Source organism: Ictidomys tridecemlineatus, chromosome X, assembly GCF_052094955.1.
Source record: "Ictidomys tridecemlineatus isolate mIctTri1 chromosome X, mIctTri1.hap1, whole genome shotgun sequence".
Taxonomy (NCBI): domain Eukaryota; kingdom Metazoa; phylum Chordata; class Mammalia; order Rodentia; family Sciuridae; genus Ictidomys; species Ictidomys tridecemlineatus.
Genome location: NC_135493.1, coordinates 77,576,299 through 77,602,051, shown reverse-complemented (window position 1 = coordinate 77,602,051; position 25,753 = coordinate 77,576,299). Strand labels below are relative to the sequence as shown.

General features: G+C 34.5%; 1 long non-coding RNA gene and 1 other non-coding gene across 2 annotated transcripts in view; one reads left to right on the top strand and one right to left on the bottom strand.

The window, feature by feature from the left end:
- Positions 1–6,101: 6,101 nt before the first annotated feature.
- LOC120890997 (U6 spliceosomal RNA) lies at positions 6,102–6,211 on the top strand. The gene has a single exon (XR_005735442.1). It is a non-coding gene; the product is annotated as a U6 spliceosomal RNA (small nuclear RNA).
- Positions 6,212–22,011: 15,800 nt separating this feature from the next.
- Positions 22,012–25,753, bottom strand: part of LOC144371727 (uncharacterized) — a 31,865-nt gene continuing 28,123 nt past the window's right edge. Inside the window, exon 4 of the long non-coding RNA XR_013431803.1 lies at positions 22,012–22,131. This is a non-coding gene — a long non-coding RNA (uncharacterized LOC144371727). The remainder of the gene's footprint in view (positions 22,132–25,753) is intronic.

Sequence of the window (25,753 nt, the reverse complement as noted above, 5' to 3'; positions counted from 1 at the left end):
CCCTGAATACTCTCTTTCTGTTCCCCAAAAAACCTAGCCAAGTTAAGAAAACAATGAGATCAGGCCTGGTGAAAAGTCCACATATATTATCTTCAAAGACATTATCTTTCTCTTATGTACACTGAGAACTAGGTCATCTTAGTGTTATTTGTAGAAAACTATCTTCTTGCATGTACACCAGAACAGTTACTCCTTGGGATACTGGTCATTCAAGGAAGCTAATGCTTATGATGTCACTGATTTTGCAGTCCGAGATATATATCTTCTCTCTAGCTGGGTCAGGTATGGAACTGAGGGCACTGTGGAAAGGACACATGTCACTTATCCATCCAGTCATCACTGGTCAAAACACTGAGGGAGAGGAGGCACTGCTTGGCAAAACACCTTGAGGGATTGCGGTACTGTCTGTTGAGCTTGTCACCATTGACCTCTTCTTGAAGCAGTCACTGTTTCCCATAATAAATCATATGTCTCTCATGCTGTCTCTGGGAAATATCTTTGGCTTTCTTGAAACCTGCCCCCACTGACCTGGCACAACTAAGCTGTGGACATGTCAGCCAGAAAGAGAGAATAGATTGAGAAAAATAGTGCAAGAGTGCAATCTTCAATAATTGTCCAAAACTAGGGAATGGATTCTTCTTTCCATTATATGTAGGAATATATGTAAGTGAAAGTAAATGAAAATTGAATTAGAGAACTCTTAATTTTTTGTCCCACAATTATTTACTCCTTAAACTTTTTGTGAAAAGCATTAATTACTCTTAAAGATGAAAAAAAAGCATTGTGGTAAAGGAGCACATTATAAAATTTCTGAAAAGAATATTTATAGCTCCACCACTGTAACAATACTATTTTCTCCATGTTTTTTTCCAATCTCTATTAATATATTTATAAATATATGCTCACATAGCTATAATTGGCATTTGTATACTATTTTGTCCTTTATTAAAATTTAGTTTTCCATTCAACCTTGGTTTTCATATATCTGTTTCCATGTTGTATGGAATTCTGTCAGGTTGATTGCTTAGCTATTTCCATATTGTGCCAAGTATCATTTCAAAACTCATCAATAAGAACTTAACTGACGTTTTCCCTCATTCTTTCCTAAGCACAATGGCAAGAAGGAGAGAGGATACGGATCTGAATGGCTTAGACCTTCTAGTTTACAAATCTTTTCATAGCATAAAAATAAGTAGTTATGTTTCCCACAGAAAATTGTTTCCATTCAATTTCCATTCAACTATAAGTTAAAATTCCTTCTACAAATTTCTGCAATTCAAGTATGAGGCCATCATGTCTTTAAGCTTTCTGTAATTTCACAGTTTATTCAGGGCTTATAAACAGTTCCACAAACTTTTTCCCTCATTATTTTCTTTTTAAAATTTTGTTCTTTTCAGTTATAAATGACTGCAGAATCTATTTTAAAATTTTTTTAGCTGTAGATTTTTATATGGTGTTGAGGATCAAACCCAGTGCCTCATGCATATGAGGCAAGAACTCTACCACTGAGCCACAACCCCCGCCCCAGAATCCATTTTGATATAATTATACAAGCATGAAATATATCTTATTCTATTTAGAGTCCCATTCTTATGGATGTACAATGGTAGTAGTATTCACTAAATTGTTTCCATAAATATACATGGAGAAACTATGTCAGATTCATTCCATTGTCAGATTAAGTCATTAGTCCATATCATCCTGAACCTAAACTACCATGTCTAATGCTACCCTCAATTTTGTGGGTATGAACCCACACATTCCTCAAAATCTTTGTTCTCCAAGATTGCACCTGTTTTAGCTTCATTTCCAGTTTTACCTATTAACCTATTTGATCCTCTGATTTTCAATACTGCTTTATCTTTCCAATTATGATTTGTCTCTTCTCTCATCTCCCTTCCCTTTAGTGATCCTCAGATTGACTCCCCACTTTTGAACTTCTCTGTTTTGGCCTCAGGACCACTTCAACGATGGCCCTTAAATCCTCTTGGGAAGCGAGGTCCAGCATTCCTGAGCCCTAGAGGATTGGGTACTGGCTATAATTTCCTAACTCTCTCTTAATAACTTAACCTTCTATCCAAACACTACTTTAATTTGATTTTTATTCTTCTAAATTGTCCAACTCCAAGGAATAATTTAGAATATCAGAGTAACAATGGCACATATTCCATAATTGTGTATTCACAGTCAAGAGTAATAGGTAGTATTTTCAATATTTGATACAAGGTATAATGTTCAAATGTCAATTTTTATTGTTTTATAATCATGTAATTATAAAACAAGAAAAATTGAATATGCTATAAGCAATGTTGACAATGGGGCTGAGCAGACATGATATGACTACTTTTGTAAGTTCAGACTACCTAAAGGAATTGATCTGTTTTCCCATTCAAAATCAACACCTTGAAGCATAATGTTAAAGTGCTTGCTAGCATACACAAGGCCCTGGGTTCAATCCCAGCACTGCCAAAGGAAAAAAGAAAGCTATTTAGAAATTTGACACTATATTCTGAGACTGTATTTGTTGGTGTTTGGAGTAGCCTGGTCATAAACCTTCTGTGTTTCCATAGTGACTGCAAAATAAGGTTCATTTCTTTAGTATAACCTTCTAGGTCTTCCACAACCCATACTGAATCTTTTCCAGTATTATCTCTTGCAATTCTTCCTCATATACCTAATACCAGACTTCATTTATCTCATTCTACTTGGAATGCATTTTCCTAAAAAGTGACATTTGGGGCATTTTTCCTAGTCTAAGCATTTACATGCATCATGTGCCAAATAATCTTCATAACAGTTTGATGTGCTAGGTATCATTATTACTTATTCCTATACTTCATATTTGTAGATGAAGAAACTGTTGCAAAAAGAGTTGAAATAACTTGGCAAAGGATACAGAGGTAGTTAGTAATGGTGCTGGGATTTGAATGCAATTTAATCTCACTTTTGAGTCCATATACTTAAGTATGTTGTTATTATATTTACTACCATCCTGTAAGACCTGAATTAAGTGGGAATATATGCTTTAAATAGGACCCAGTTTTCCCTGGTAAACCCTGTAATCAGTGGCACAGGAGGTCAGGTTCAGCTCCCTGCTTAAGGAGTGTGATTGTGGCAAATAGACTGTGACATTTGCCTTTTCCTTCCTTTTTTATTCTAACACTTCATATGTTCAGGTCTGAAAAAGCAAACACTTGAGGAGGCTGCTAATTTCCTCCTATATACTTTGCCTCCAATTAGGACATACTGTCATCAAGTAAATTGTGGTAATTTCTTTGCAGTCACGTGGTCTCAGCATCTAGACATGATTAAAAGAAGAAAAGAGTGTGATTTTTCTCAAATATGCTTTTCTAATAAAATAGAACTGTTAAACTATCTCTACTATGACTTCTAAAAATATACTGGAAGATACAACATGCATGCTAGAATTTAGAATTAAGAAACCATTTCTAGTATGCAACTTGAAGATGTAATCACTGTAAGAAATTTAAACAACTTCTCTGTACTTTAGTTTTCTTGTCCTTAAAATGGAGTAATAATACAACGTGTGCCATAAAGTTGTCACCAGCATTAAATTTGTAAATATTGACTGTCTTTCCTTCTAGAGAGTACCCACATTCTCCCTTGAGTGTGTACTCCTTGCTTTACCCCAAAGGAATCCCTCTTGAGATTTTCCCCATTCTCCCTTGAATATGTATCTACTTTTCTAAATAAACATCTATCTATACCTTTAACTGAAGTGTGCTGAAATTCTTTTCCATCCCATAAGCCAAGAACCCTGCTGGTCCTGAGAAAAATTCCCTCCCCCTTTTCTCTGGGAACTTCTCAGAACCTTCTTGGGAGACATGTCTTCTCCAGTGACATCACTTGGTGGCCCTTAAGTGGAACTTTGGAGGCATCAACATTGATGACAACAATTCCATGTCAAGAGGATGGCAACACAAGAATTCCAACCTGTCCACACAGCTGAGACCAATATCTATATCTTTTAGATCAATTAGGATGAGACTTTTGATCCCTGGCCAGGCAGGGTCATTGCTGCATGCCAACCTGAAGCAGCCAAAGGAAATGGATCTTCATCTCTCAGCAACCTTTAAGATTAAGGGATTAATGTCTTAAGGGGATGACATTATAATTTGAGAATAAAGGGAAAGATACTGAGTCTTGAAGGAAATATCAATGAACCACTGAGATGCAAGAAACAAACAAACCACCCAGAAACAAGTGCAACTACTGAGCAACAAGAGCAACAAACCTCTAGCCCACACCCTTGACCCTTGACCCTTGACCCTTGCCCCTGCCCTTGCATATGAGGGCAGTGTTCAAGCCCAGGGAAAACTGGCATGAAATTGTGCAGCTTCACTCTGCCTCCATCCCTAGTCCAGCCCCTAGCAACTGTCCCTCTATAAGTATGAACACTCTAGACCAAGGGAAGGAGTTCTCTCCCTCTTGAAATAGCCCCCATTCTCCCTTGAATATGTATCTGTTTTGCTAAATAAACCTCTAATAAACCTTTGAAAAAATAGTAAATACATGTAAAGCACAAGCAAATAAGATTAAGATTTCTTATTATAAGATCACATTTATATTATAAATGTTATTTGACATATTTTGGGATTATATTTTTTAAAAATACAAACACCTGCTCGAACACATAACCCATAAATTTAATTAATTTCCTCTTCTATGGGAGTAAATAGAATGTTTCAGCGTAGCTTCAAACTGAGTAGAATCCTCCTACTCAAGTCTTTCAGTTTCAGACATGTTGCTTCAGAGCAACATTAGAACTTGCCTAGACCCTGCCCAGGAGTTCCAGAGGATGTGCTGGGTATTATTGCATCAACAAATATTAACAGAATATTTGTTGTGAATGATCTATGTTACAGCACTGCCTTTTGTTGTCCATTGACCCATGAGCTGATATTCAGATCTTTTGAGAATAATATAAAAGAAAGCCCTCCTTTTATGTTACTACAAGGCCAAGGTTGCAACAAGAACAAAACAGCAGTGGGTCCTGTTTTCATGCTGCTGTTGTTTTTAAAGATATTTAAATTATTTATATATTTTATGAAAACACACCCTAAGACACTTTTTTGAAAATCTAAAGGTTTGAAAGTTAACAAGTAAATAAATGCCATTGAAACTCAGGATTTTCCAGAACTAACACAGAAAGGGTAAAATGGTGCTGCTTCTCTGCTCATTGTGATCAACGGAAACCACGTATTATAGGGAACCAATTTAGAAATCATTGAAAGCACACAATTGTCCTTGAATAGGGGATTGCTACACCTTCTCTAGTCACTGTTAAGATTTATTACATTTATGACAGTCAAACATAAAAGCAAACAGTAATAAATCTTAACAGTGACTTCATGATTGACTTCCACATTTTTTTATTTTACATTGAATGATGTTTTGTGAAAACCACAACCTCAAGCAATCATAAAATTAAGCAAGATATTTTTTATCTGAACCTGAAAAGAACCATATCTTCTGTTCAGTAATAGCAACAGACTGAAGAAACAAATTTGCAGCCTATTTTACATAGAATGAAATAAAATGTTGTATGTCTCTTGACTGTCTGCCAGAGTCATAAATGTTGGAGGCACTTGAAGTATAACAAAGCTTCAGAAGCAGCAGTCAGCATCAAATTGTTTTTTACTGCATACTCCCTCACTCTTAGGTAGAACAAAACAATCAGCTACCATTTGCCATTAAGTACAAGGCTGCAATCATGCACGTTGTTCTATGTAGAATCTTCTATAATAATCATTGCCCTGTAATTCTGAGTGCATTAAGACAGACACAAATTTGGAAAGATGACAGGCAATATTCATAGCGTAGGCATGCAAGTTGTAGTGACTTCTCTGTGTAAAGCTAAAGGCAGAAGTTGGACCTCTGCAATTCTTACCTTTCTCAGAGTCAAATTATGGACAGAATGAAAAGCATATGATCTTACAATCAAAATGGATGACCTGACCACACAAATCAATCAGTTAAATGATTATTTAACATATGTATTCACTCTAGTGCTAGACTGTAGTGGGGGGGATGCAGGGAAAACAAAATGTAATTTCCTGCCATAAAATGTTTACATTATTATGCTCTCTTCAGCAGCACAGACACTAAAGTGACAGGAGTGATACAGAGAAGATTAGCATGACCCCTGTGTAATGATAAATGTCTGAGGTGATAGATATGCCAATTATCCTGATCACTGTAAATTGAATTATATTTATTGAAATGTCAACAGTGTACCTTATAAATATTTATGATTACTATATGTCAATTGAAAATAAAAATACATTATTAAAATATTTAAGTACCAAAAAAATAGATTTTTGAAAATACAAGTCACATGTATGAAATAAGAAAAAATAACACATAAGAATTAGACTGTGAAATGCAAAGTATATCAAACAATGGTAGTCCAAAGAATAGAAACATTAATAGGGTCTTGAACTGGATTAAATAGGATTTTAGTGCTAATGGAGGAGAAAACATTCCAGGCAAAGAAAATAAGATAGATGGACATAGAGGAGCATGTGGGGCTTGGGAAGAATAGATGGATGTGAAAAGGAAGAATGGTTTAACAGAATTGACAGAAAGCAAAATAACTGAAAACTAAGTCAAGGAGACAGACAATGTAGGGCTACGCTTCTTTAAGAGTTGTCCTCAGACCAGCAGCATCAGCAACACCCAGCAACTAATCAGAACTCCAGAGGGAGGGCATCAAACTGTTTTAACATGCCCTCCAAATGATTTTGATTCATAATTAAGTTTGAAAACCACTGGTTTAGAAGAATGGAGAGAGAATCACTGATATAGAGAAGTAAGTTTATAAGGTAGGGTAGGGACCTTGAAAGTTGGGGAGAGGGTATTTAACTTGACATAGTAGAAAATGTTTGGTGGGGATTTAGGAAAAAAGAAGTGAGAATAATTATGGTCACAATGACTGACCAAAAATGTTAAAGTCTGAAGGAGGCTACTACAGTAATTTAGACATAAAATGATGAGGGCCTACCCTTAGTTAGAGATATCAAAAAATGGAGAGAATTTGTTTGCTAGGCATTTTGCTAAGTTCTTTACAGGTGCTAACTTATTTAAATGAAATAAAAGTATTTATGATATTAATAGTATTATTATTTCTATTTTATAGATCTCCTAGTATACTGGAAAGCAGAGAGATTCTGGGTATGAGGGGAAAGGGGAATTAGACTCTAAGGCCTTGGATTTGAGCCTAGGAAATTTTCTGATCTCTTCCTTGTCCTAAACTCTTCAACACATCCTCTCCTATTTTTTCCTGAATGCACATACCTCTTCCTACCCCACCCCTATTTCTGAACTCTTGGGAAATAAGACTAATAAATATAAGATCTTCAGCCTCTTTAGTAACCAGGGAAATTAAAATAAAATATTTTCACTTTGTAAAGCTTTAAAGTGTGAGAAATATGGTCAGAACACTTTCTAATTCAGTTCGCTGTTGTTTGATTCAAATTTTTAATGTAGCATATAATTATCTCAATTATGGGTGCATAATAGATGCGTGCATCTCAATATATAAATGATTCAGAGTTCATATATTTTTAAAAATACTAACAAACACTAAAATTTCAGCATATAAAAATAGTACAATGTGTAGGGGGTCCACAAAACCACCCCCAGGATCAGTGATTAGCTAGAAGAACTCACAGGACTCAAAATACTTATGGTTGAGATGCATTAACACAAAATGATACCAAGAAAAATTATCAGAGAAAAAGTGCAGAGGGTAAAATCTGGAGGAAAACAGACACAAACTTACAAGTGTCCTTTCCAAGTGTAGTGACACACTATGTGCTTGCCTCAAGCATTCACTTGTGACAACACACATGTGAAATGTCTACCAAGGAAGCCCATTAAAAACTAAATGCCAGCTTCCATTGCATGCTTTTAGCCCCTTTATCGAATATAAGATAGTTGTAACTTTGTGGATTAGTCTCTGTATCCTCTATTCTGTACCATAGCATTTTCAACAAATGGTGTTGGGAAAACTGGAAATCCATATGCAACAAAATGAAACTGAATCCCCTCCTCTCACCATGCACAAAAATTAGCTCAAAATGGATCAAGGACCTTGATATCAAATCAGAGACTCTGCGTATGATAGAAGAAAAAGTTGGCTACGATCTACATATTGTGGGATCAGGCTCCAAATTCCTTAACAGGACACCCATAGCACAAGAGTTAATAGCAAGAATCAACAAATGGGACTTACTTAAACTAAAAAGTTTTTTCACAGCAAGAGAAACAATAAGAGAAGTAAATCGGGAGCCTACATCATGGGAACAAATTTTTACCCCCACACTTCAGATAGAGCCTTAATATCTAGAGTTTACAAAGAACTCAAAAAATTAGACAATAAGACAACAAATAACCCAATCAACAAATGGGCCAAGGACCTGAACAGACACTTCTCAGAGGAGGACATACAATCAATCAACAAGTACATGAAAAAATGCTCACCATCTCTAGCAGTCAGAGAAATGCAAATCAAAACTACCCTAAGATACCATCTCACTCCAGTAAGATTGGCAGCCATTAGGAAGTCAAACAATAACAAGTGCTGGAGAGGATGTGGGGAAAAGGGTACTCTTATACATTGCTGGTGGGACTGCAAATTGGTTCGGCCAATTTGGAAAGCAGTATGGAGATTCCTGGGAAAGCTGGGAATGGAACCACCATTTGACCCAGTTATTGCCCTTCTTGGTCTATTCCCTGAAGACCTTAAAAGAGCATACTACAGGGATACTGCCACATCGATGTTCACAGCAGCACAATTCACAATAGCTAGACTGTGGAACCAACCCAGATGCCCTTCAATGGATGAATGGATTAAAAAATGTGGCATTTATACACAATGGAGTATTACGCAGCACTAAAAAATGACAAAATCATGGAATTTGCAGGGAAATGGATGGCATTAGAGCAGATTATGCTTAGTGAAGCTAGCCAATCCCTAAAAAACAAATACCAAATGTCTTCTTTGATATAATGAGAGCAACTAAGAATAGAGTAGGGAGGAAGAGCAGGAAGAAAAGATTGACATTAAACAGAGGCATGAGATGGGAGGGAAAGTGAGAGAAAAGGAGAATTGCATGGAAATGGAAAGAGACCCTCATTGTTATAAAAAAAAACTACATAAAAGAGGTTGTGAGGGTAATTGGAAGAAAAAATAAGGAGAGAAATGAATTACAGTAGATGGGATAGAAAGAGAAGATGGGGGGAGGGGGATAGTAGAGGATAGGAAAGGTAGCAGAATACATCAGTCACTAGTATGGCATTATGTAAAAATGTGAATGTGTTAAAAAAAAAAAACTAAATGCCAGGGCTGGGTTTGTAGCTCAGTGGTAGAGCACTTGCCTAGCACCTGTGAGGCATTGGGTTAGATCCTCAGCAAAACATAAAAATAAATAAATAAATAATAAAGGTATTGGGGCTGGGGATGTGGCTCAAGCGGTAGCACGCTCGCCTGGCATGTGTGCGGCCCGGGTTCAATCCTCAGCACCACATACAAACAAAGATGTTGTGTCTGCCGAAAACTAAAAAATAAATATTAAAAAAATTCTCTCTCTCTCTCTCTCTCTCTCTCTCTTAAAAAAAATAAAAAATAAAGGTATTGTGTCCATCTATAACTAAAAAATTTTTTTTAAAAACCCTCAGTGCCAAAGGTTTCTTATGGGCCTAGTCATATAGACACCAAGTGCCTAGCAAGTGTTAGTGTTCCAGATCTCCAAAAGGGAGGCAGGTGTTCTTCCCATTGTCTGTACTATTTAGGCACAAGAAGCCATCCTTATGAGATGAGGAATGATGGGAGCCCACCCAAAGTCTACTTTCCCAGCTATAAGCCAAGATCCAAGGCCTTTCTAAATAGAGCAGTTTCAAGCCCAATATGTTTAATTTTTTTGCACATGTGGTATACTGGAATACTAGAATATCTAAAACTATTTTGTAACTTCTACCTCATATCGAGTCTGTTTGACTCTAAAGTTTTAGAAACCTGGGTTACTGCAAGCATTTGGTTGATAAATGAAACGAGTCAATGGTAACTCCATGATGCCACTCAAATAAGCTCATAATTGCTCTCTATTCTGCTTAACAACTTGTCTTGACTCATGAGAATATCTTTGATTATGATAATTCCTTTTTTCTGATACTATAAAGACACTAATTTGTCCTGAAAATAGTAATCTAGATTTATGATGTTCTATTAGATTTATATAGCATGATTCTTCTATAAATTTGATTATGGAATGTGCAATGAAGTTTGAAGACAAAGGAAAATACCTCTTGGAACCATTTTACACTAAATAACACATTTACCCCAATGAGTAGGTATTATAGTGATGGATGCTATCAAGCCTCTGATAAATAACACAGATGGATAAAGTCATCTATTATCAGGTTTTTTCCACCTAGCCCAACATTTCAGTCTTTGGGGGATAGTAAATCTTGGGAAGATTGCCAACACTACTGCTGTCACCAAAGTCATCTAAGGAAATTCAAAATGCATATTAATATCCATGTTATACAATGATTCAAATCATCATTGTAGTTCACATTTACAGCACATTACTTGACAATATTCGTTTAGTGTATGTCCACTATTTACCAACCAAAGCAAGGCAATTTACTTGAGATGTCTTGAACACATTTCCACTCTTCCAGGCCACTGATTCCTAAGTACTACACAAATGCCATAGAAATAGGAAAAGGATATCATTATAAGCTCAAAATTGTTAGGGATGGAAAAGACTTTCAAGGTAAACTGCTTGCTTTAGAGATGAGGCAATTGTGTCTCAGGTGAAAAAATTGATCTAAGGTCAAACAAAGCTGGGACTTGAACTCAATTCTTTGGTTTCCTAATTGAGGCACTCAGTCTTCTATGCTATACTGTTGCCACTCACATTTGGTGTTATGTTAAGGGAAGTAAGGGGGGGAAAGTATACCGAGAGGAATTTAGTAGTAATGACTCAGGAAAAAAAAAAACATTGCCTGATTAATTGCCAGTGTCATCACTTGATTCTTCCTTGGTAATTTCTGTTTGCATTCTCATTATGTTCTATGTGATGAGTTCCAGAGTTAGACATCCAAATCTGTCTATTTCCCCTGAAATCACAACATCCTACCCTCTTAATATCACTACAATGTATACTCATTAGGGCAAATGTGTTATTTAGTGTAAATTGGTTCCAAAAGGTATTTTCCTTTGCCTTCAAACTTTATTGCACATTCCATAATTAAATTTATAGAAGAATCATGCTATATAACTATCATATCATTTTAATATCTATTTCTCCTAAAATCACAATATCATTTACTGTTTCCTAATTTTTTAAAGTTTAATTTGCTGTATATGACAGCAGAATGCATTACAATTCATATTATACATATAGAGCACAATTTTTCATCTCTCTGGTTGTACACAAAGTAGAGTCACATCCTCCCTGTCTTCATACATGTACTTAGGGTAATGATGACCATTGCATTCCACCATCTTTCCTACATCTATTTTCCCCCTCCCCCTCCCTCCCCTTTCCCCCTTTGACCTACCTAGAGTTCATTTAATCTTCCCATCCCCTCCTCTGCAACATATTATGAATCAGCATCCTTAAATCAGAGAAATCATTTAGCATTTGGTTTTTTGGTATTGGCTAATTTCACTTAGCATTATATTCTCCAGCACCATCCATTTACCTGCAAATGCCATGATCTTATTCACTCTTAATGTTGAATAATATTCCATTGTGTATATATACCACATTTTCTTTATCCATTCATCTATTGAAGGGCATCTAGGTTGGTTCCACAGTTTAGCCATTGTGAATTGTGATGCTATAAACATTGGTGTGGCTGTGTCCCTGTAGTATGCTGTTTTTAAGTCCTTTGGGTATAGAACAAGGAGTGGGATAGCTGGGTCAGATGGTGGTTTCATTTCCAGTTTTCTAAGGATTCTCCATACTACTTTCCATATTGACTGCACCGATTTGCAGTCCCACCACCAATGTATGAGTGTACCTTTCCCCCACATCTTTGCCAATACTTATTGCTTTTTGTATTCTTAATAGCTGCCATTCTGACTGAAGAGAGATGAAATCTTAGAGTAGTTTTGATTTGCAATTCTCTAATTGCTAGAGATGTTGAACATTTTTTATACATTTCTTGATTGATTGTATATCATCTTCTGAGAAGTGTCTATTCAGTTCCTTGGCCCATTTATTGATTGAGTTATTTGATTTTTGGTGTTAAGATTTTTGAGTTCTGGGCTGGAGTTGTGGCTCGGGGGTAGGCACTTGTCTAGCCTGTGTGAGGCCCTGGGTTTGATTAAATAAATGAATAAAATAAAGGTCCATCAACATCTAAAAAAAGATTTTTGAGTTCTTTATATATTCTAGAGATTAGTGCTCTATTTGATGTGTGAGTGGTAAGAATTTGTTCCCAATTAGTAGGCTCTGTATTCACTTCATGATTGCATCTTTTGCTGAGAAGAAGCTTTTTAGTTTGTTTCCATCCCATTTATTGATTCTTGATAATTCTTGTGTTATGGGAGTCTTATTAAGGAAGTTGGGGCCTGATCTGACATGATGGAGATTTGGGCCTACTTTTTCTTCTAATAGACGCAGTGTCTCTGGTTTAATTCTTAGGTCCTTGATCCACTTTGAGTTGAGTTTAGTGCATGGTGACAAATAGGGGTTTAATTTCATTTTGTTGCATATGGATTTTCAGTTTTCCCAGCACTATTTGTTGAAGAGGCTATCTTTTCTCCAATGTATGTTTTTGACACCTTTGTCAAATATAAGATAACTATAATTATGTGAGTTAGTCTCCGTGTCCTCTATTCTATATCATTTTAATATTTTTTAGTTGTAGTTGAACACAATACCTTTATTGTATTTATTTATTTTTATGTGGTGCTGAGGATTGAACCCAGCACCCTGCATGTGCTAGGCAAGCACTCTAGCACTGAGCCACAACCCCAGACCCTCATATACTCTTAATATCTGAGGAAGATTCTTATAGACAACAGAATGCATTACTGTGAAAATCCTCATGTATTAAAATGGTGCCAAATACCCAAAAGATACTTTAATACTTTCTGATGAAATTAAATGGCAATTATTTTTAACAAATGATCTAAGACAAGGTTTACTATCTTCGTCAGGAATGAAATAGTGGACTTAATAAATGTGACTTTGGGATAATTTCCACCCACAGATATTTGATATAGAATATCTCTGTTCAAACAATTTAAAATAAAGATGGAAATAATATTTAAACAGAAATAATCATAATTCTACTTACTTTTCAAGCAGGTAAACATTTTTAACTGCACTTAATATTCATATTAATGTGCTTCTGATTAGAAGACTATCAATAAAATATCATTATTAATTTATTTTTACTTACATTGTTTGCTTGACATATTACTATTATTTGAAAGTGTCATACTAACCACTTTGAATCGACAAAAGAGTCTTACTAGGCTAGGAGATATTTAAGATTTTGGGGGGTGTCATCTGCCAAAGCAATTGCAGAATAAGTACATTTTTTGCATCTAAAGAAAGGAGAAAATTACAGTTTTTAATTCTCATTGAAATCTCAGGACCAGAAATGGCATCATATGTACTTTGGATAAAGCTGTTTGTTTTTTCAGTTAATAGAGGATTTCATGATAATTTTCTTTCAAAGCACCATTTTACACTTTTACAAAACCATGGCTAAAACTATTAACAGGATTATTTCATTAGACTCTTTTAATTACCTGAAGTACAGAAATGATTAAAAATTCGTTTTTAGACCTTTCAATAGGAAAATTCTCTCTCACTCTCCATTCTCTGAATTAACCAGTTTTAGTATCCAGCAGACAATACACATAATATTCATGATACTCTTCCTTTCATTGTAAAGCATGATGTTAACTTTCCAGGTTGGTGCATTTTCATGATCTTGTTATTTTATATGTAAATCTCTGGATTTCAGATTCACATTTATTTCAAGTACTTCTCTGTTGCTGCACAAATCTCCTGTGAGCACACAGCTGATTAATTTTTACAGATATGATTTTATTCTACTTAGCTGCTAAGCCATTTCATGCATCTGTTAGCAGAACTGTTTAAAACATGAGTATCAATGAGGGCCACGTTGGTAACCTCAGAAAATATAAAGAACTTGGAGATTTAAGACTAGAATGGGGGATATTTTCTTTATCCTCCAGAAATGCAGTTTTTATTTCGCTTTGCTCTAGGATTAAAATACTTAAAAGTGAACCTTACGTAGTGCTGAAAAAGTATTTTTCTTTGGCCTTTTTTAGGTAAAGTGGTAGAAAATGCAGAGAAAAGATTTTAAAATTCTGTGAGCATTCAAGACCAATAAATAAATAAATAAATAGATAAAACAGACTTTACCAGAAAAACTGTCAGGTGTCTCAATAAATTGGAATTTGAGTTTTAAAAGGAATTTTTATTAAATACTAAATTGTTAATGGGTTTCTTAAAAAATAAAATACACACAAGAATTAAAAATCACAAACCTCTTGGGGCTGGGGCCAAGTACTGTACTTGGTGGTACAGTACTTGCCTAAAATGCATGAGGCCCTAGGTTTGATTCCCATACTTTAAAAAAAAAAATCACATTTCCCTCAAACATCCTCAGTCCTTTTACTCAGTTTGAAACTCATGAGTCCCTGCCAGTTCCATTATTTTTGTTCCCTCCTCAGAGGTAATCAATTGCCTGATTTTTCTGCTTATCATTTCCTTGCTTTCATTTATGGTTTTGCCACATAAATCTTTAAGCATATATTTCTTGGTTTTGCATATCTATAAACATCATATAAATGGAATCATACCAAAGATATTTATCATGTTTTAAAATTCATTCATATTGCTTCATTCTTTTTCACTGCTGAACAAGATTCCATTTTATGAGTATAACACATTTTTATATAGCATATAATTGAATCACACTAATATACATATATTCAGTATATAACAGTCAAACATCTCACTGAATCATACTAATATTTCCTACCTGTGATGTATTCTGATATTTTTAATACTATTCACATTCATTTTCAAAACTTCTGCTTATGATCCACAAACTTGATTGTGTGAACCATTAATGGTTGATGATCCACAGTTTGAAAACATACATGTAGAATTTTACTTAAAGATGTAATTTTGGGGTTATAGTATGTAAAGTTTCAATTTTATTAGATAGTGTCCTATTGTTTTCTAAAATGTTTGTGCTGGTTTACACCCTCAGTAATGTAAGTTGTCATACATCCTTATTCCCAACACTTGTCAGATTTGCTCATTTTTGCCAATTTGATAACTGTAATATGGTAATTTTTATATTTTAATTTGCATTTCTCTGGTTATTAAAGACATTGAGTATCTTTTCATATGTTTATTGGTAATTCATATTTCTTCTACTGAATCAACTATTGAGACTTTTACCAGTTTTTCTTATTGAATTTTAAAAGGTGCTTATATAAGACTGAGGGTGTAGTGCAATGGTTAAGAGTGTGTGCTTTAACAAAGAAAGACTGCACGCTAGCATGTGCAAGGTCCTGGGTTCAATATTCAACACCACAAAAAAGTTGTTTATATATTTTAGGCATCTTCTTTTCCCATCGATATGTGTTGCAGATATCTTTTCCCAAATCATCATTTAATGTAAACACGTTTTTAATGTAGCCATATTTTTATTTCTTTTTATTTATGGTTTATACTTTTGGTATCTGGCTGATGAATCATTCACTATCCCGAAATCAAAATTTTCTCCTATAATATCTTCTAAAAGTCTTATAGTTTTTATCTTTGACCATTAGTCTTTTAAACTACCTAAAATTAATTTTTGTTTGTGATATGAAGTAGATAGTCTAATTTTATTTATTTCATATGAATAACCATTAGTTCCAGCCTCATTTATTGAAATATTCACTTTTATCCAATGATCTATAATGACAGCTCTGTCATAAATTTTACACACACACACACACACACACACACACATTTCTTGGCCCTGTATTTTATTCCATGGGTACATATGTGTCTGTCCAGGGTAAATAGTATAATGTCTAAATTACTACAGCTTGGTAATTTTTGATGTATTATCAAACTCTGATAAGTGCCTTAGCTTTCTTTAAGAGTGCCTTAGCTACTCTTAGTACATTGCACTTTCATGTAAATTTTAGAAGCAGATTGTTCCTTTCCATAAAATCAGTCCACTAATATTTTCATTGACCCTTTCATAACTCTATAGATCAATTTTTGGAGAACTAAAATTTTTACATATTATTCAAGGTTGGACTGCTTAATATTGTATCAATCCATTTATTTATATATTTTAAGGTCTTTCTATAATGTCCTTTTTTTCTCCATAAAAGTCTTAAACATCTGTTAAATATATTCATGAACACTTCACATGTTCAGGTGCTATTTTGAATGTTATCTGTTTATACAAACATTTTTCCATAGTTTCTTGCTGGTAAACATGGAAATGCAATTGACTTTGCTGTATATTACTTTTGTGTTTTGCAACCTTACTATATCCTCTAGTTAACTATAAAACATTTTCTATAGATATTTTGAATTTTCTCTGTAGTCAATTATATCATTTGAAAATAATGATCATTTTATTTTCCCCTTTCAAATTCTTACTTTTCCTCACTCTTTCTGCCTTATTCCACTAGCTAGATCATCTAGTATAAAGTGAAATAGAAGTGAAATGAACACTTTTGTCTATTCCTGATATAAAATAGAATGCTTTTAGCATTTTCTATTAAGTAGAATGAAAATTCTAAGCTTTTAGTAGTTATCCTTTAAGTTTTTCTCTGTGTCTACTTTGGTAAGAGTTTTATCATAAATAAAAGGTGAATTTTATAAAACATTTTTTCTGTATCTATTAAGATGATGAAACAATTTCTTGATCTGGTTTTGTAGTGAAATATATTAGCTGATTTTCTAATGTTAAATCAACTTTCCATTCCTAGGATAAACCCAACTTGCATGTAATATATTATCATTTAATACAGTGCTGGATCCAGTTTGTGACTCTATTTATAATTTTTGCATCTATGATCATTAGTAAAAATGAGCTAAAATTCTCCATTTTTTGACCTGTTCTTTTTAGGTTTGGGAGTTAATATTATTGGTAATTTTTGTAATTGGTAGCCTTATGAAACTACTTGGGAAGTGATCTTTCTCTTTTCATTTTCCTTTTAAGTTTTTCTTTTTCCATAGAACAATTAGTAGAAGAGTACCAATAGTCATTTCCTGAGTATTTGGTAGAGCTCATGAGAAGAACATATGGGTCTAATTATTCCTTCTGGGAGTGTTCTAACTACCATTTTGATATTTATAATGAATTTAAGACTGTTCTGTTTTTTCCCATTTCTTCTTGAGTCAGATTTATTACCTAGTATTTCTCTATAAATTTGTCTGTTTGTTTTCAAACTTTTTGGTATAAAGTTCTTCATAATATCCTCTTATTTTTTCAATTTCTTCATCCTCTATAATTATGTCCCAATTTGAATTCCCAATATTTTTATTGTATTCTAATTTTTATAAAATCTGACCAGAGAATTTTCAATATTATAAGTTTTAAAAAAATGTTTGGGTTTGTTGATCTTCTCAGTTATATGTGTGTTTCCTATACATTAACTCCTTTTCTTTATGTTTTTCCTTCCTTCTTTTTGTGGGCTTATTCTAATGATTTTTTCTTTTCAATTTGCATTCTGAACATCTACTTTGGGTGCTTAGCTCATTAATTCTAATTTTTAATATAAACATTTGAAGCTCTAATTTTTTCTTATGTGCTCCTTTAGCTATATTCTATCCCCTAAGTTTTGACAAGATGGTATTTTTATATCATTCAAATTCTAAACATTTTCTTATTTTTTTAAATATATTTTATCAATCTAAAATTTATTTTGAGTTATTTAAAAGTATATTTCTTAATTCACAAATATATTTTTCTTGTTCTAAATTAATCCTTTTTTATGGTCCTGGGGATTGAACCCATGGCCTTGTGTCTGCAAGGCAAGCACTCTAACAATTGAGCTATGTCCCCAGCCCTTAATTCTCTTTGTAAATTTTTTTTATTTTTTCTTTTTAGATATATATAACAGTAGAATGTATTTTGACATATTTATACAAACATGGAGTATACCTTATTCTAATTAGGATCCCAGTCTTGTGGTTATAAAAGATGTGAAGATTTATTGAATAAATTAATTGTCTTTTAAATTTTTATATCACTTGCTTTAAGATTCAATAAGTGGTCTATTTTCATACACGTTACATGAGTGGTTGAAAAGAAAAATGAATTTAACATCTGATGGGTGCATTGTATTTTTGTATATGTGTATGCATTTATATAAGGTATATAATATAAATAGATCAAACTCATTAATTGTGTCATTTAAATCTACTATATCCATTTGTTGCTTCATTTAGGAATGGTTGAGAGTTGTGCATTAGAATTTTTCATTATGATTATGTTTTTCTATTTTGTTTTTTCTATATTTTGAAGCTATGTTATATGATGTTACCAGGTTTACAATTACATTTTAATGGTAAATTGAAGTTTCTATCATTATTTGAGATCATCTTTATTATAGATAACCTCTTCTAAAATAAAGTTCCTTTTATCTGATATTAATATAGTTAGTCCAGATTTATTTTGGCTAGTATTTTCCTAATATATTTATCATCCTTCATTTTAAAATTTTCTGTGCCCATACTTTAAATATAGGCTTGTTTGTTATACAGATTCAATAAAATTCTCATTGAAATACCAGTGCCATTCTTCATAGAAATAGAGCAGTCATGAAATTCATTTGGAAAAATAAGAGGCTCAGAGTAGCCAAAGCAATCCTTAGCGAGAAAAGTGAAGCAGGAGGCATAACAATTCCAGACCTTAATTATACTACAGAGCTATAGAAACAAAATCAGCATAGTATTGGCACCAAAACAAGCATAAATACCAGTAGAATAGAATAGAAGACACAGAGACAAACCTGCATAAATAAATGTATCTCATACTAGACAAAGATGCCAAAAAACATACATTGGAGAAAAGATAGCCTGTTTAATAAATGATGCTAGAACAACTGGAAATCTATAGGTAGTAAAATGAAATTTAACCCCTATCTCTCACCCTGCACAAAACACAACTCAAAGTGGATCAAAGATCTAGGAATTAGACCAGAAAACCTGCACCTGCTAGAAGAAAATGTAGACCCAACATGCCAATATATCAGCTCAAGAACCAACTCCCTTAACAAGACTTCTAAAGCGCAAAAGGTAAAATTTTTAAAAAATCAATAAATAGGGCTGTGATCTTAGCTCAGTGGTAGAGCACTTGCCTATCATGTGTGAGGCACTAGGTTTGATCCTCAACACCACATAAAAATAAATAAATAAATAAAATGCAAAAATTCAATAAATGGCATGTCATCAAATTAAAATTTTTTCATAGAAAGCAAACAATCAAGAGCATGAAGAGAGACAACCTACAGAATAAGAGAAAAATCACCTGCTTCTCAGTGTGTTAATATCCAGAATATACAAAGAACTGAAAAATTTTACCAAAAACCCAAATAATCCCATCAATTAATGGCAAAAGAACTAAGCAGACACTTCTCAAAAGAAATACAATTGTCAACAAATATATTTAAAAATGTTCAACATCAATTAGAGAAATGCAAATTAAAACTACACTGAGATTCCATCTCACTCCAGTCAGAATGGGAATTATCAATAATACAAGTAACAATAAACGCTGGTGAGGATGTGGGGAAAAGGGTAAACTTATGCATTGTTGGTAGGATTGCAAATTGGTACAACCACTCTGGAAAACAGTTTAGAGATTCCTCAAAAACTAGGAATGGGACGACTGTTCGACATAGCTATCCCACTCTTCCCTATATACCCAAAGGAGTTAAAATCAGCATACTACAATGACAAAGCCACATTAATGTTTATAGCAGCACACTTCACAATAGCTAAGCTATGGAGCCAAACTAGGTGTCCTTCAGCAGATGAATGGATAAAGAAAATGTGGTATATATACACAATTGAATATTACTCGACCATAAGTAAGAATAAAATTATAACATTTGCTGGCAAATGTATGGAACTAGAGAATTGCCACAGTCTGGCTGGGCACAGTTCAGGAGCCACTTGTCAAGCAGAAGCGAACTTTATTTAGAACATACATGCCACACCACAGAAGCTCTTCAGGAATTCCCTCAGAGCCCAACTGCCACCACCGGCTTCCCACAAGCCTCTCAACCCCCCCACTCCTCCTGCTCTTGAGGCTGATTGGCTGGGTCGCGTGGGCAGAGCCAAAAAAAGTCCCCCAGTGAGCATCACCACAGAGGAGCCAATCAGGGGCAGCTGGAAGTTTGCTGGGGCCCCCTGGAAGTTTGCTAGGGCCCCTTTGGCTATGGCTCTCAACAGAGAATATCATGCTAAATGAAATAAGCCAATGCCCCCAAATCAAAGCTTGACTGTTTTCTCTGATATATGGAAGATAAGCCACAATTAAGGTTGGGTAGAAGTTTAGTGAAATAGACAAAGAGAAATGAAGGGAATGAAGTGAAGGGGGAATGGAAAAAGAAAGGTAGTGGAATTAATCTGACATGATTTTCTTATATACATATATGTACATACTACAGTGAATCTCACCATTGTGTACAACTATAAGAAATTAGTTTTAAAAAATAACCAGGTAAATGGCAGAAAGATCAATGGAGGGAAGGGAGCAGGGGGTAAGAAGAGGGAAGGGGAAAAATAGGTATTGGGGTCTTAATTAGAACAAGATATATTCCAGCTTGTATAATTATGTCAAAATGGATTCTATTGTTATGTATAACTAAAAAGAACCAACAAATAAATATAGATTTCTTGTGAACATCAGAAGTGGACTTTATTTTTCATCCTGAAAATTTGTATCTATTGAAATGAAGCTTGATCTATTGGCACTTATACAAATGCTTTTTTTTCATTTTTTATTAGTGCATTATAGTTGTATATATTGATGGAATTTGTTGATACATATTTACATACACACAATATAACAATATGATATAGCTAATATCACACCCCAGCACTTCCCCCTTCCCTCCCTGTCTCCCACCCCTCTACTCTTTCCTTTAGGAGATTTTTAGGAGATCCACTCCACCTTTGTTTTCCTTTTTCCTCTCTAGCTTCCACATATGAGAGAAAACATATGACTCTTAGCCTTCTGAGTTTGATTTATTTTGCTTAATCTGATGGTCTCTAGTTCCACTGGTTTTCCTGAAAATTCCATAATTTAATTTTTCTTTATGGCTAAATGAATCTCGATTATGTATATATACCACATTTTCTTTATGCATTCATCCACTGATGGACACCCAGGCTGGTTTCATAGTTTGGCTATTGTGAATTGTGTTGCAATATACATAGGTTTTCATGTATCACTATAGTTAAAATGCCTTTAATTATTCAGGGTAAATACTGAGAAGTGGTATAGCTGGGTGATATGGTGGTTCCATGTCTAGTCATTTGAGGATCCTCCACACTGATTTCCATAGTAGTTGTACTAATTTATAGTTCCATCAACAATGTAAAGATTTTCCTTTTTCTCCACATTCTCTATAGCATTTATTACTATTTGTATTTTTGATGATTGCCATTCTGACTGGTGTGAGAGTAAATCTCAGGGTAGTTTCATACAAATGCATTTGAATTTAATTCTATTACATTTTAACTATTTTTTGTTTTTTCTCTCACTATATTAAAATATACCACTATCTTCTGATTTCTATTGTTGCTACTGAGAATTTAGTTTATTATAATGTCACTGATTTTACCTATGTATGTGTATTAGAGAAACAGAACCGATAGAATAACTACATTTATAGCTATACAATGAGGAATTGGCTTACATAATTATGGAGCTGCAAATTCCCATGATCTGATATTTGGTAGTTGAAGACTCAGGAAAGCTGATGGTGTAATTAAATCCAAGTTTGAAAGCTTGAGTAGCAGAGAGCTGGTATAAATCTCTGTCCAAGGGCAGGAAAAGATGAGATGACTTGTCCTGTTGGAGCAATGAGGCAGGGGAAAAGGGATAAATTCTTCTTCTGTCTTTTGTTCCATTCAGGCCCTGAATGAATTTGATGCTGTTCAACCACATTTGGGAGGGCAATCTGCTTTATTGTGTCCATTGACTCAAATGCTAATCTCATCCGGAAACAACCTCACAGACGCATTGGAAATACTGTGTATTATGGGTACCCTGTCATGCTCAAATTGACACAAAAAATCAAATATTTGTTTTATTTCTCCACTCTTTTAGGCCTAGATGTGGATGGCTATTACTTTTTTCCTTTCTTTCCCTGCTTGGGATTTTTTTTGGATTCTTATCTTTTATCTGTTATGGAAAATTGCCAAACATTATTTCTGCAAATATTATCTCTGGGCCATTCTTCCTCTTCTGTATTTGTGGAATTCTAATTAAAAATATGTGTATTATGGGCACCCTGTCATGCTCAAATTAACACAGAAAATCAAATATTCTTAGATTCTTACTCTATATTCTCATTTTTTAAAATTTTCAATTTTTTTCGGGGTTTGCAGTCTTTACCACTTCTTAAGATTTATCTACTAGTTTTCTGTTTCCTTTTCTATGGAAACTTCTATCAGTTTTAGTATATTTTTAAAGGATTTCATTATGAACAAATTTTAAATATCTACAAAGTAAGCAAAATAGTAAAATAGATACCCATATACTTATCAGGCAGCTACAACAACTTTGAAATTTCTGCCATTTTTTTTCAATATATATCTGCATGTCTCCCTGCCCCATCCTAAACTTGATTAGTATTTTTATAGGTATTTTTAAAGATATATCTTACCTGTATTGAAATGCACTGATGTTAACTCTACCATTTTGGCAAATGGATATGACATGCACTTGTCCCGCTATAGAGCTATTGGACATTTCCCCATAATACCTAAAATCTTCCTTATGCCACTTCCCAGTCTACCCTGGCAGAGGCAACAACAATTCTACTTTTTTCACCATAGATATTTTTGCCTATTATAGAATTTCATATAAATTCTATAACCTCATATAATATATATGCTTTTGTATCTAGCTTCTTTCACTCAGCATAATATTTGAGTGATACATCCATAATCATGTAATTCCTTTCTATAACTGAGTAGTATTTTGTATACTTCAACTTTTTTAATCAATGTTTTATAATTTTCCTTGTAGAGAACTTTCATCTCCTTGGTTAAATTCGTTCCTGAGCATTTTTTTATGTAGCTATTGTAAATTAGATTGCTTTCTTGATTTTTATTTCAGGTACTTCACTATTGGCAAAAAGCAATGCTACTGAGTTTTGTGTGTTGGTTTTATAATTCTGAAACTTTGCTGAATTCATTTATTAATTCCAAAATTTTTTTGGTAGAGTTTTTAGGTGTTTCTCTTTTCCAATTTGGATGCTCTTATTTCTATTTTCTGATAGCACTGGCTAGGACTTCAAGCACTTTGTTGAATAAAAGTGAAAGTCGTCCAAGGTCACCAGCCTGTGACACTAACTTGGGGCAGAATCACCATAGATTCCCTAGGTTCTTATGCCATGCCTATGTCCACTAATTCCATCAAGCTGTATCACACTCTGAGCCCACAGCCCACTAAGACCAGATGGACTGCCTATTGCATATGTAAACTCATCATTCAAGACAGCTACAACCATCCACAGGTGATACTGGTTGAAACAGAAGTCTGATAGATTGGGGTCTCCCTCTTCCCCTGACACTGGGGCAGTTCCAGAAGTTCCATCGAAAGGCAGGCTTGGGAACAGGGCCAATTAAGTTCTTCCCAAAGTTAGATTTCACTAGCCTGGCACTAAATTCCAGGTCAAAGTCTTGTGGCTTACTTCCCTTCTTACTCCCAACAAGTGGGTCTTGCTCTATGCTCTGCTGCCTAAAGTTGGGATGGCATTGGTGAAAATCCTTTGGCCACTTAGGCTGATACTAAGCTGTGTGCCACTTGTGTCTCACAGCTATAAGGACCTGTAAAATCTCAGGCATACATCAAGGTTCATACACAGCTGGCAGTGATGCTGGCCAAAACACAAGTCCATCCCACCAGGGCACAGGTCACTAGTGGTCTGTGTCTTGGAACTCACAATTGATGCCAGGACATGTCTACATGTCTAGAGTCTCCATCTGAAGCTCAAGCCTGTGAACAGGGCCTTTATTTTCTAGCTGGTGCTGGGTCTCAGCATTGTAATCCTCCCACTGCGTTCCAAGACAAAGATCTGTGCTAGTTTTCATAATTTACTCCCAGTAGCTGGAGTTTTGCTACATTATCTGCCACCTGAGGTTGGGGTGGGGGAGTGGTGAAGGCAGTTGGTCACTTGTTCTAATACAATTCCTCTAATTCAGTCTAGGGTATTGGCTTGGTGATAGGGATCATGGGGCTCTGCCTGGCACTGGGTTTCACCATGGCGGGCCTGGTACTGAGTTTCAGACTTAAGGTCTGAACTCAATTTCCTCTTCCTCTGAGCAGGAGGCCTTGCTGTCCATGCTGTGGTACTTGGAATTGGGGGAGGGGTGATGCCAGCCACTTCTTCCTTCCTGCTTTCTTGAGTGTGTTGTTTCTTTTTATTATATTAGTAGCTGGCTCAATCATCTCTCACTGAGTTTCCTTAACTCTTGTAAATTTACTCAGTGTCTATATAGTTGTTCAGCTTAGTATTTCTGTTGGGAGACCATTGCTAGAAGATCTTAGCCACCATTTTGTTCTGCCTCTACACAGTCACTTTTTTTTAAATTAGAGATTTATAATTATATATAGTAGTTTGGTTCACCCTACAAATTCATTCATGCATGGAATTCGATTTCACTTCATGATCCACATTTTTTCTCTTCCGGTTTTCCCTCCTATCCTCCCTCCCCTCCCTGATTCTCTTTCCTTTCCTTGACTTCCTTTCCCTCATCTATTTTATTTATATTTGATCATTTTTTAAAATTTACCTGCACACTCATTTATTAATGGCTCACTGAAATTTTTACTTTGATATTTCAATTATTATGGCTATTATTTCTAAACTGTTTTTGGATTTTTAAATAATAACTTGGACATTTTATGTTTTTTAATTAATATCTTGTTTCTCTCTTTTTTAAATATTATAAATATTATTTCAAATTATATCTGATAATTCCAATATCTGAAATATTTATGGGTCTCATTCTGCTGCCTATATTTTCTGTTAATTCACATTTGTTTTGCCATACGCCCTTAAATGTTTTGTAGCTTTTCAATATGAATTCATATTTCTTAGAATTTTACCTTTGTTGATTTTTTGAGTCACATGATGGAAGTAGGTTTCTCTAGAGAATTTTGAGTTCATTACTGCAAACCCAAACTCTTGGTTTCAGGAATTTTAATTCACTAAGTAAAAATCTGAGTGTGGTTATTGGCTTTTGCTTTAAAAGGTCTCGGGAGAATTTATTTTTTCTTTTTCCCTCTGTGCCAATGTTTGTGTCCACTGTTCAGTGAGTGGTGAGAGGGACACATTTGCTTCTAATTCACTATACCTTAAAGGGATAGCTAGTGGGGAACTTAGCTTTACAATGGGTCTTCTTTTCACTTCCATCTGGGATGAGTCCTTGACTTTTCCTTCCATCTCCTCATATTCCACCAG